The sequence below is a fragment of the Ictidomys tridecemlineatus genome, chromosome 10, assembly GCF_052094955.1.
Source record: "Ictidomys tridecemlineatus isolate mIctTri1 chromosome 10, mIctTri1.hap1, whole genome shotgun sequence".
Lineage (NCBI taxonomy): Eukaryota > Metazoa > Chordata > Mammalia > Rodentia > Sciuridae > Ictidomys > Ictidomys tridecemlineatus.
In genome coordinates, this window is record NC_135486.1 from 3313118 (window position 1) to 3325152 (window position 12035).

The 12035-nt window shown below is 43.8% G+C and overlaps 1 protein-coding gene across 5 annotated transcripts in view; it reads right to left on the minus strand.

The window, feature by feature from the left end:
* Adcy10 (adenylate cyclase 10) overlaps nt 1–12013 on the minus strand; it is a 69541-nt gene extending 57528 nt beyond the window's left edge. For 3 of the 5 annotated variants that reach the window (XR_013426324.1, XM_078022255.1, XM_078022256.1), the window contains exon 1: nt 65–12013. The gene's annotated coding sequence lies outside the window, so the exon portion shown is untranslated. The remainder of the gene's footprint in view (nt 1–64) is intronic. The other 2 variants (XM_078022254.1, XM_078022253.1) reach the window with 2 other exon arrangements.
* Nucleotides 12014–12035: the final 22 nt, after the last annotated feature.

The window sequence follows — 12035 nt, forward strand, 5'->3', positions numbered from 1 at the left end:
TTCTCCTCCCAGAAGTTACACGTTTCTCTCATGACATTGACCAAAGCATGTGACAAGAACACACCTCACTTTGGGTAGGCAGGAAAGTGCAATCCTGCCACGCGAGGGCAGGAGAAAGTGCCGCAGTGTCTGTGAGCATCCGCTTCAGAAAGAGGCCATCCCAGGAGTCATGGACTCAGAGCCAGAGCCGCTGACCTTCGCCCCCTCTGACTCCGTCTTTCCTTGCCCTTCTCCCGCCTCTCTTGCTCCAGGCGACTGTGGCACTCAGGATGGCCTTGGACTCCCTGGCTTCAGCGATTCTCCTGCCTCAGTCCCCTGAGTAGCTGGGATATGGCCCATTGGGCCTGGCTCAACTTCTTTTTTTTTTGAAGGACTATAAAACTTTTAAATCACGAGAATGCTATAGACTTTAACAAAGCATTTGACCAAATTTTTCATAGACTTGTGAGTAGAATACAAAATTATAGAAATGATGAAAATAATATTAGCTGGCTTAACAATCATACTAAATGATATTGATAAATGTCTTAATATCAACTCAGAAGAAGCCTTCGTGGGCTTGCTGGAGGACTTTGATAACAATATAATGGAAAGATAAAATAGGAAGTGAACCTAAGTGGCTGTTATGGTTTGGGTATGAAGTGTCATTCCAAGAGCTGATGTGTAGAAAACGTACATCTCATGGGCCATGCTCAGAGGTGAAAGGATCAGATCATGAGGACTATGGTCTCATCAGTGGGTCACTCTATGTAATGGATTCATAATTTGAATGGACTAGTGGGTGGCAAATGTAGGCAGGAGGGGTGTGGACGGAGGAAGTAGGTCACCGGGGGACATGGCCTTGGATGATATTTGTCCCTGGCCCCTTCCTTTCTGTTTCCTGGCTTCTGAGAGCTGAGCAGCGTTCCCCTACCTGCCTTTCTGCCATCATGTTCCACCTCCCTTGGGTCCAGAGAAATGGAGTTGGCTGACCGTGGACTGAGATCTCTGATATTGTGGGCCAATATCAACTTTCCTCCTCTAAGTTGTTCTTGTCAGTGGTACAAAGCTGACCAACACGGTGGCCACTGACAGATGAATGGATAAAGAAAACGTTGTGTGTACAGGTCCAGTGGAATACTATTCAGCTTTAGGAGGGAGAGAAAGAAGGCAGCTCTGTTGTGACAACATGGATGAACGTGGAGCATATTGCATCATGTGAAGTCAGCCAGGCAGACAGACAGCACCGCACAATCTCACCCACACACGGAACCCAAAACCTCGGGCTCACAGGCAGAGACTGGCGGTTGCCAAGGGCTGGGGTAGGGCGGGGGCACGGGAAGAGGTTGACTGAAGTGCATATTTCAGTTAGATGGGATGAATAAGTTAGAGATCTAAACTACAGCATGGAGACTGCAGTTATTTATACATTGAATTCACGAAAATTGCTAATCTTACATGTTCTCACCACAAAAAAAGAGGTGAGTGTGCTAGGTGACAGGTGTATTGATCACCTCAATTTAATCCTTTCATATTGTATTAGTATATTGAAACATCATGTTGTACACCATAAAAATGTACAATTTTTATTTGTGAATTTTACCTTGATAAAGTTGGAAGGGAACAAAATTTTGAAAATATCTGGAGGGAGAACTGATGTACTAGAACCAGGGTCTTAATTTTGTGTGTGTGTGTGTGTGTGTGTGTGTGTGTGCTAGAGATTGAACCAGGGCTTTGCATATATCAAGACATGTGGTCCTCCTGCCTCAGCCTCCTGAATAGCTATTTAGAGGTTTGTTTGCTTTTGTTATGGAGAATTGAACTAGAGTGCTTTACTATTGAGCTACATGCCCAGCCATTTTTGTTTTTTATTTTGAGACAAGGTCTCTCTAAATTGCCCAGGCAACTAACTAAGTTGGGATCCACCTGCTTCAGTCTTCTGAGTTACTGGGACTATAGTCATGACCCACCCTGCCCACCTAGCTATTTAGAGCTTTTCTAAATTAATTAATGTTTTAGTTATAGGTGGACATGATATCTTTATTTTATTTTTATGTGATGCTGAGGATTGAAATGTGCCTCACACATGCTAGGTGAACACTCTATCTTTGAGACATGACCCCAGCCCCTATTTAGAGTTTTTAACAAAATCAAATGTAATCCCAGTGGCTTAGGAGGCTGAGGCAGGGGGATCCCACACTTGAGGCCAGCCTCTGCAACTTGGCAAGAACTTGTCTCAGAATAAAAGACGGAACTCAATGGTGGAGTGCCCCTGGGTACAGCTCCTTGTACTACGGGTGGGGGTGGGGGAACTGCTGCTTTTAGACATGCCAGGCCCCCGTAGAAGCACATCACTAACTATTTTAATAAAGCTATTTGATTTCATGGTCAAGGAAGATAATCAAATTGCATAGCATATGGTTTGAAAAACCAGATTAATTGCAAATCAATGCTTTGACAAACCCTTTTATTTAGTTATTTATTTATTTAGTTGTGATTGGACACAATACCTTTATTTATTTTTTATGTGATGCTGAGGATCAAACCCAACGCCTTGCACATGCTAGGCAAGTGCTCTATCGCTGAGCCACAACCCCAGTCCGACCAACTCTTTTATTAGAGAACAGTATAGATGTAGGAAATGCACAGATCATAAGTTATAGCTTGAGTTATTATCACATTAACAAACCCAGGTGACACCCATTTGTATCACCAAAGAGAATGTGGCCAGCACCCCAGAGGCCCTTCTGGGGCACCTCCCTGTCATTCTCCCTCCCTTCTCTCTCGATTAATAGATTTTGATATGGAAATTGAACCCAGGAACACTTTACCCACTGAGGCACATCCCCAGTCCTCTTTATTATTATTATTATTATCATTTTGAGACAGGATCTTATATAAGTTTGCCCAAGATGGCCTTGACTTGTGATCCTCCTGCCTCAGCCTCCCAAGCCTCTGGGATGAGGCATGTGCCACTGTGCCCAGCTCCTCTCTTGATCTCTGATGCCATAGATATTTACAAGTTTTTCAACTTTAAATAATTGAAATCATACCTTATATTTTTTTCCCTCAAACGTCTGTGATATTCATTCTTGGTTGTGTCTTTGTCAATAATCATTGATTTTCAATAGTGTATTGAAATTCTATTACCTGATGATACCACCAAGTACTTGTTCATTGTACTGTTGACCTATGGTCTGTTTTGGCTACTAGGAGAAGGTTTCTGAGAACATTCTTATCGATGTGGTTGGGTGAACACACGGATGCAGTACTCTCCGGGAATACGCCTGTGCCTGGAATTGCTGGGTCGCAGGATGCACATATATTGAACTTTAATTCATCTTTTTTTCTTTTTTTTAGTGCGAGGGATCTACCCCAGGGCCTCGTGCATGCTAGGCATGTGCTCTGCTGCTGGGCTACCCCAGACTCCAGGCCAACAGAGCTTGCCAAACGGCCTTCTGAAGTCCGGCGAGGACAGGCTGTGAGTGCAGTGCTCCGCACAGTCTCCTGGGTTCAGTCATTTTGCTCCCTGAGAGCTGGCATCTGGCTTGTTCTTCTCTTTTGTGCTGAAGAGACTGAGCACCTTTTCATGTCTGTGGGCCACTTGGGTGCTGGGCTTCTTGAGGTACATGGGCAGTGTTCAGAGCTGATCCCGAATGAACTTAGGCTCCACCAGTTCAAAGCCTGCTTTGAATTTCATTGACTATGGAACATGAGGAACAATAGGAGAGATTGGAAATATCAAGTCAGGAGATGACGACATTTGGGCTAACATGATAGTTGTCTTCAGATATTCAGACTGAAATGCGAAAGCCATGGGGTAAGTAGGAGACACAGGTCCTCACATGAAGCCTTATGTGGCCCCCGCAGTGCACCAGAGAACCACCCCACTTGCCCAAGGTAGGGATTTTGTTTGGCTAAATAAGAACAAGTTCCTGCTGGGTGTGGTGGTACGTGTCTGTAATCCCAGCAGCTCTGGAGGCTGAGGCAGGAGGATTGAAAGTTGAAAGCTGGCCTCAGCAATTTACTGGCCTCAGCAATTTAGCAAGACCCATCTCAAAATAAAAAAGGGGCTGGGGATGTGGCTCAGGGTTTAAATGCCCTTGAGTTTAATCCCTGGTACCAAAAGGAAAAAAAAAATCAAGTTCCTGGAAAAAGTAAAGAGAGAAAGGAAAGCTGGCAATTTTTCTGTGGTGGAGGGAGTAAGTTTATCGAGGAATAAGTGGCTTTCTACATCTTATAGCCAGAGAGGCCCTGGAAAGGCCCCTGTAGCAGCCCCAGAACTGAGACGACCGCGAGGAGCTGAGCGGGGTGTGGTGTCCCCTCCTGTCCTACTGGCGCACTGTCTCTAATTTGTTCCCACTGGCTACTGCCCGCCTGTGAGATTGCCAGTGTGAGCAAGTGAAAATACAGGATGCCCAGTGAAGTTGAATTTTAAATGAAAATGAGTGAATTCTTAGGATAATATATTCCAGACATGCCCTTTCTTTTCCTTTTCCTTTTTTACGGGGGATTGAACCCTGGGGTGGATAACCACTGAGCCACACCCCCAGCCCTGTTTATGTTTTATTTAGAGACAGAGTCTCACTAAGTTGCTTAGGGCCTTGATAAATTGCTGAGTCTGGCTTTGAACTTGAGATCCTCCTGCCTCATCCTCCCAAGTTGCTGGGATTACAGGCGTGCACCTCCACACCCAGCTCCAGACATGGTCTCCAACAAGCAGCCTCACTGCATCTTTCCACACCCTCTTCACAAGCACAATGTGGACCTATCGGCTTGAGTTTTGATGCTGCATGGAAAGACTCATTTCCCTGGAAAGGTCAGTGGGATCAATGACTGGCAGTTCCTGGGACGCACATGATGTAAAGATGAACACCCCATCTGGGCAGTTGGGAAGATTGCCTAGTTGCCTGCCTGTGAGGGTAGAGGCCATTCTTACAAGTTAGTGGGAAGAGATGATGGCTGATTCCTTTTCTGTTTTTGTACCTGGGATTGAATCCAGGAGTGCTCTACCACTGAGCTATATCTCCAGTGCTTTTTATTTTTTATTTTTGAGACAGGGTCTCCTGAAGTTGCTGAGGCTGGTCACAAATTTGAGATCCTCCTGCCTTAGCCTCCCTTGTAGCTGGGATTACAGTTGTACACCATCAAACAACTTCATTGTTTTAAAAAAAGTGATTTGAGGGGCTGGGGTTGTGGCTCAGAGGTAGAGTGCTCACCTAGCATGCATGAAGCACTGGGTTCAATCCTCAGCACCACATAAAGTAAAATAAAGACATTGTGTTCACCTATAACTAAAAAATAAATATTAAAAACAATTAGAAAAAAGTGATTTGAGGACAGATTTTTTTTCTAAGTTTATGAATACTAAGCAAGGAAACTAGATGCATTTTGATTGAAATGACAAGTGAAAGAATATTTTTGTTCATGGGCTTAAAAAGCAGAGACATCTAGTTGGGTGTGGTGGCCATGCCTGTAATCCCTGTGATTTGGGCGACTGAGGCAGGAGGATGGCAAGTTTAAAGCCAACATGGGCAAGACCTTGTCTCAAGTTAAAAAAAATAATAATAAAGGCACTGGGGCCGTAGTGGTGCCCCTGGGTTCAATCCTTGATATCCCTCCCTGCTCCTGACAAAAAAGCAGACACATCTAAAATATCTGGGAGTTTTCTTATGAACAGCCACCCACAGATGATACGAGAAATTTTACATTTTAGAGTAATCCTGTCTTAAGTTCTGCAACACTAGGGCATGGTTTTAATAACAGAGATGTGTACTTTCTGTGACATAGAGCATATTGTAATCATGATTTGTTAAGACCGTTTTGCATGATGAGGTCACCTCATTTAACCCTCCAAGCAGCATGGAGTCAGGCTCAGAGGTGCTGACTTGCCCCGTCACACAGCTGGAGAACTCGGGTGTGAGGGAGTGAGTCCATGTTCTTTCCTCTCTTTCGGGCTGGAATCCCATTTGAATATGATTTATGACACTTTGGGGATGTGATGGCCCAGAAAAAAGGTGTATCCCATCTTAGAGCGCTCTGACCACACTGATGGCATTCTCCACAACTGTGTGGCCACTTGAAGAAGTGAGGAGAGCGGGATCCGAGTGGGTGCTGTGCATGAACGCATCTAGGCGCACAGACACCAAGTCAAGGACTGAGCATGTGAGCGAGGCTCCAGGGTAGCCAGCAAGAGGGACATGTTTGCAGTTCTGCTCTGCTTAGAGAAGACTCCGCAGTCTCAGTATGGAAATTACAGAGGAGTTTGGGATAGATACTATCCTCTGTTTCTCTAAATCTCTTCTAAAATTTTTAAAAACAGTTCAGCTTATGTTCAACTTTTCATCAACATGCCAACTGGGCATGGTGGCACATTTGTAATCCTGGTAACTCAGGAAGATGAGGCAGGAGGATCTCAATTTCAAGACTAGCTTCAGCAACTTAGCAAGACCCTGTCTGAAAATAAAAAATAAAAAGGGCGGGGGACATAGCTCAGTGGTAGAGCACCCCTGGGTTCAATCCTAAGTCCAAGAAAAAAAAAATCCTCATGGTCCTGTTTGGAGAGTGGCGAGGAGCTGAGCAGGCTGGAGGCAGGGTCAGGAGGCCTGCTGGCCTTGAGCGCCCCATGCTCTCTTCTGAGCTGGGGTCTGGTGCTTTTAAGCTTATGTGGTTTGTTGCCTACACCAGTGTCCTTGGTTATCTTTGCTCCTGTTTCTTCCCTGCATTGTCAGCTCCCAGTTGAGACCACATTTGTTGGTGTTTCTCCCAGGCGTCTTCCTGTGACCCTCATGTGGTAGGCGCCATCCAGTGACTGATGGGAAGAGGCTGTTACTGAGGGGTAGCGGCAGAGGCCAAGAGGGTGAGCAGGGTGCAGAGCACAGGGTGCACTTAAGCCCTCAAACCTCCACCCTCACTTAGACCCGACCCAGACCCGACAAGCCTGACCGCCAGCTGCAGCTGTGCCGGCTCCTCTACACCCCAGTGCCCGTCTCCTTCCCAGATGGCTGCCCTCAGCTCTGTCCCGACCCTCGTCCTGAGACTCCTGCTTCCACATACCTCTGTTCTCCCAGGCCGAGGAAAGCCAGAGCCCACTCAGGGACTGCATCTTCCAGGAGTGCAGAAGACACGAAAGGGGCTGGGTGACATTATTTGGAAGACAGTAGAAGTGCCATGTCTGTCCATAGCTGATCCATAAATAAAATGACAGTTTCGTCTGAAAGCCGTTTTCCAGGCCAACCCTCCTCTGAAGGCCATTGTTGCACGTGCCCCAAGCAGGCTTCTGATTGGCTGCCCTCCCCCGCCACTCGGAGTGGCCCAGGGATCCAGCACAGGCTGGGTTTCAGGTTCTCTTGTCTAGACATGGGGAGCGGGGAAAGGGGACACTGACATCACCCCAAAGCAGTTTCCAAAGCTTTCTTCCTGACCACATGGAGGGTGACTAAAATGAGGCAAGAGCAGATTTTCACAGATGAGCATCTCCTGAGGGAGCAAGCGCCTCATTTTAGACAACGTTTCTGTCCCTCATCTATGGTGGTTCTGCTCTCTGAGCTCCAGTGACCTGTAGTCTACTGCAGCCTGAAAATGTTAATAGAAAATTACAGAAGTAACAAAGTCCCAGTTTTTGCATTGTAGTCTGCATAGCACAAAGGAGCTCATGGTGCCCTATTCTGTCCTGAGATAAGGACCATCACTTTGTGCAGAGTATCCACCCTGTATATGCTATTTCCTCCATGGCAGATGAGACAGACCACACACACACACACAATTTTTATTATAAGGTGTTGTTAATCTCTGTGATAAATACTTAATTTATAAACTTTATCATGGGTATGATGTACAGGAAGACAACAGATGATTTCAGGCATCCACTGGGGTCTTGGGGCACTCACCTCAGATAGGGGGCACCCACTGTTATGATTATGGCTTGCACTAGGAATACAGAATGTCCCAGTTACATATAATTTAATACTTCATTTCAGAGAGGTAAATTTTTTAAATTGAGGAATTACATACTTCTGAAATGCATGCTTCTAGCCAAATTTACCCTAATTTAACCCAGGGGTGCTTTACCACTGGGTTTAATTTTTATTTAGAGACAGGGTCTCACTAAGTTGCTGAGACTGGCCTCAAACTTGTGATCCTCCTGCCTCAGCCTCCCCAGTCTCTGGAATTACAGGTATATGCCAGTGTGCCTGGCTTGAATTTTCTTAATCCAGTGCGACACTGGCAAAATGTTTTAAGAGGGTGGTATATTTTCTAACAGCTTAATCCACATTTGGATTTTCTAGCTGTTCTTACTAATATCACAATAATTAACTTTTAAGGGCACATTTAAAAACTTGAATTAAAAATATAATTGAAAATTAAAACAAACGTTATCAAGTAAATCCAGCCTTACAATTAAATTCACCATGCACTTCAAAATGTTGTGAAACATGGTTGCCTTGAGGAAAAAACGGTTCACTTAATTATATTTGTTGAGAAAAATTTCATTATGGCTTGTTTCTGGAATACTCCTAAATACTCATCATGTGCTAGAAGCATGGTCCTGGATGTAGCAAGGTTCAGAGGTAGATAGGACTTGCAGGCAGTGATGAGGGCACTGATCTCACCAGATCCATGAGCTGAGCAGCTTCCCTCCACCAGGTCCTTCCTCCCCTTGGGCCAGAGCAATGGAGTCGGTCTTCCATGCACTGAGACCTCTCCAAAAGCTTGAGCCAAAACAACCTTTTTCTCCTCTACGTTACTTATTTTTGTTGTTGTTGTTCTTTCATAGTAAGTCTAAGTTGTTTTTGTCAGGTATTTTGGTTGCAGCAATGAAAAGCTAACACGTGGTATAGGTTGAAAACCAGTCTTAGAATCATACCTCCTATAACTAAATAGACCCCTTAGGGAGGGAGCCAGTCTTAGCAAATGCCAGGGCTTTCTATTTCTGTTTTGTTGTACAAACAAATTCTAGTAGAGACTTTGCCTTTAAAGAGGATTCCTGGCTTTCAGATCAATCCTAGGTTAACATCCAACCTTTTACTATCATTTTAACAACTTAAAAATCCTGTTTACTATGAAGAAATAGCAGCATTGATGTGATTTGGATCAACATTTCCTTGAAATGAATGCCAAACCACAAAAAGGATATGTTAAAGGCATATATATATTTTTTGCAGCTAAATCCAAACTTGCTAAGTCTAAAAAAGTACTTTTGAGTCTATGTTCAATTAAGTTTACTATTTTCTGAATTTTCTATATATTTTTTAACACTTAGCATGAAGCAGGCACTGTGCTAAAACACTGTCTCAGTTCATCTTTACAACAATCTTATGAAGTCACTACTACTATTCCTGTTTTACTTTTGTGTGTGTGTGTGTATGTGTGTATGTGGTGCTGGGGATTGAACCCAGGGCCTTGTGTATGCAAGGCAAGCACTCTACCAACTAAGCTATACCCCCAGCCCCCTCCTGTTTTACTTTTGAAAATAACAAATCCACCAGGGGCAATGGTGCATGCCTAATCCTGGCAGCTCAGAAGACTGAGGCAGGAGGGTCTTGAGCTTGAGGCCAACCGCAGCAATTTAGTAAGAACTGCACCAACTTAGTGAGACCCTGTCTCAAACAAAGGTAAAAAAATCTTGAAGATGTAGCTCAGGAGTAAAGTACCCTTGGGTCCAAGCCAGTACCTAAAGAAAATAAAAATGCCAATCTCAGAGACAAATGTTAATGAAATCTCAGTCCTATGTAGTAGAGGTGAGTTGAAACCCATGGCTATCAGACCTGGCATTGGCAAAACTTATTCAATAAAGCCACAGATAAGAACTTGTTAGAAAATTGTGAGAATTCAATTCAACTACACTGAGTTGATCAAGTGATCTGTACCACTGTGGAAGATTGTTTCCTGGAGTTCAGCATCTATAGTCAGAGTAGGACTTCCAGTACATAAATCTTTCCGAGTTTTTAAAAATAAATGTGTATTTAAACATTAGATTATGAGTTCCAAGTGGCAATAAGAGTTTTTGACAGGCTACATTTTAAAGTCATTTAAATTTTAAGATTCAATAATGAGAGAGATTAAGCGTTTGGGGGCAGAAATGACGGTTGAATTGTCAATGTTTTTAATATTTTCCCCCCACAGTGCTGGGGATGGAACCCGGGGCCTCATGTATGCCAGGCAAATTCTCTACCACTCGCCACACCCCAGCCCCAATATTCTTTTTCCCCATCTTTTTTTTTTTGTGTGTGTGTGTGTGTTGCTGGGGATAAACCTAGGGCCTGGTGCATGCCAGGCAAGTGACTGAGCTACACCCTAGTCCTGTGGATGACTTGAGGAGTACCAGGACTGCTCGTGATTGTAGCTAAATGCTACAATTTGACTGGCAAAGGGTGTTTTGGAGATCACAGGAAAGAGCAGGTTTTCATGAAAAGGAAGTAAAATATCAACATATATATTTTTCATTTCTATGCCCCATTTCATGTTTTTCCTAGATGCTTCACCTTGGAAACACACCTATGCCAAATAGCTGAATTTAATGGTATGGTTTATGAAACAAAGGCAATGATCTGACAGCTGAGAACCTCTTCACTTTTGCTTATGTCAAAATCTCTTCTCTTTTCCTCCTCAAAAATAGACTATGGTGAAGGGGTAGATGATAAAATTCAAGATTTTCAACTGCTAGTTGCCAATTTTCAGTCATAGTATATTATCCTAATTTAAAAAGTTCTTTGGCTGGGACACCCAAGTGTCAAGAATGTGTGTTTAGCATGTGCAAGACCCTATTTTCAATCTATCAAGTTATTTTGTCTCGCTTATTCAAATTTTGAAATAACCTGCTTTACTTATTCTTATGACTATAGTTCTAACGAAGGTCAACTTTGTTAGAACTTTTAGGAAAAAACCTCTGTACTCAAAATTGAAGCCAAAGCCGGGCACAGAGGCTCACGCCTGTAATCCCAGTGGCTTGAGAGGCTGAGGCAGGAGGATTGTGAGTTCAAAGCCAGTCTCAGCGAAAGTGAGGTGCTGAGCTACTAAATTAAATACAAAACAGGGCTGGGGGTGTGGTCAGTGGTCCTGAGTTTAATCCCCAGTTATCCCCCCACCCAAAATTGAAACCCACATCAAACAGACTTGCCTAGTTCCAGTGTGGAGTAACCCATGCCCATCTCTCCTCACCTTGGGGAGGAGGGTTATAACACACACAGAAAGCCTCCTTGGGTCCCAGGCACTGTGCTAGGCACTCAGTGCTCCAAGCCACAGACATCCATCACAGAACTGGGTTCAGATTTCAGGCCCTCTGACTCAGCTCTTCCTGCTATGTTACATTAGTTACAGAATATGATATACACATCTAACATTCTTCATGGCCCAGATGCTGTGTTAAAATATCACCTCACTGGATTTGAGGTAAGCCTGGGCAACCTAGCAAGGCTCTGTCTCAAAATAAAATAAAATAAAATATAATATGGGACGGGGATGTAGCTCAGTGGCAAAGTACCCTGGGTTCAATTCCCTGAACCAACAAAACACTCTCCCCGAAAAAACACCAAACAAAACAAAATCTCAACTGATCTTTATAAGAATACTATTTTAAAAATCTGTAGCTGTAGCCAGGTGTGGTGGTACACATCCATAATCCCAGCGACTTGGGAGGCTGAGGCAGGAGGATCACAAGTTTGAGGCCAGCCTAGGCAACTTGGAAAGACCCTCTCTCAAATAAAAAGGGTTGGGAATGTAGCTCAGTGGTAGAGTGCCCCTGGGTTCAATCCCCGGCCACCACCCTCACCACAAAAAAAAAAAAAAAAAAAAAAAAAAAAAGAAAGAAAATCCTATAGTTGTTAAAAAATTTCACATAATATGCAAAATAAATAAATAAAACCAGATTCTTCGTGTCAGGTCAAAATGTTCTCAGGCAGTGTGAAGTCATTCTGTGAGCTTACTCCACCACCCATTTCTCATCCTCTTCAGTACGATTTCCTTTCACTTGACCATCCTAAACTAAATAAGCAGAGCACATAGCCTTTCAGTGGTCTTTTAGCTTACTCAATTTGTTTGTTCTTTTATATACATAC